This window comes from Frankliniella occidentalis, unplaced genomic scaffold (assembly GCF_000697945.3).
Source record: "Frankliniella occidentalis isolate FOCC.00 unplaced genomic scaffold, Focc_3.1 Scaffold153, whole genome shotgun sequence".
Lineage (NCBI taxonomy): Eukaryota > Metazoa > Arthropoda > Insecta > Thysanoptera > Thripidae > Frankliniella > Frankliniella occidentalis.
The window spans coordinates 241,826-242,212 of NW_026267280.1; positions in this window are offsets into that span (position 1 = coordinate 241,826).

The window sequence follows — 387 nt, forward strand, 5'->3', positions numbered from 1 at the left end:
GGGTGGGAAAAAAAATCCCGAAGTTTTTGTAAAATGCACTGCTCCTGTAAATTGGATAGGGATAGGAGGTCGAAAATAAAAGTTTACGTATTTTTTCCTTTCGTCGAGAAACTATTTTAAGGTCCAGCGGCAGTCGAAATGAAGTCCATCACGCCGTATAAAATCTAAAGTTCTAGGCTGATCTTCCCAACTCAGGCATTTTCTTGATAGATGAGTCAGAATATGTCTGTGCTTTAGGGCAAATCCTGAGAACCTGTTATTCAAACCGAAACTTCGCCGATGTCTTCCCCATTGGCCGACGACAATTTCTCGGCCACTTCAATGACGTCAAGTCGACACGGACTTGACCATTTCTCACAAGAGGCAATACTTTTCAGAATAATATTT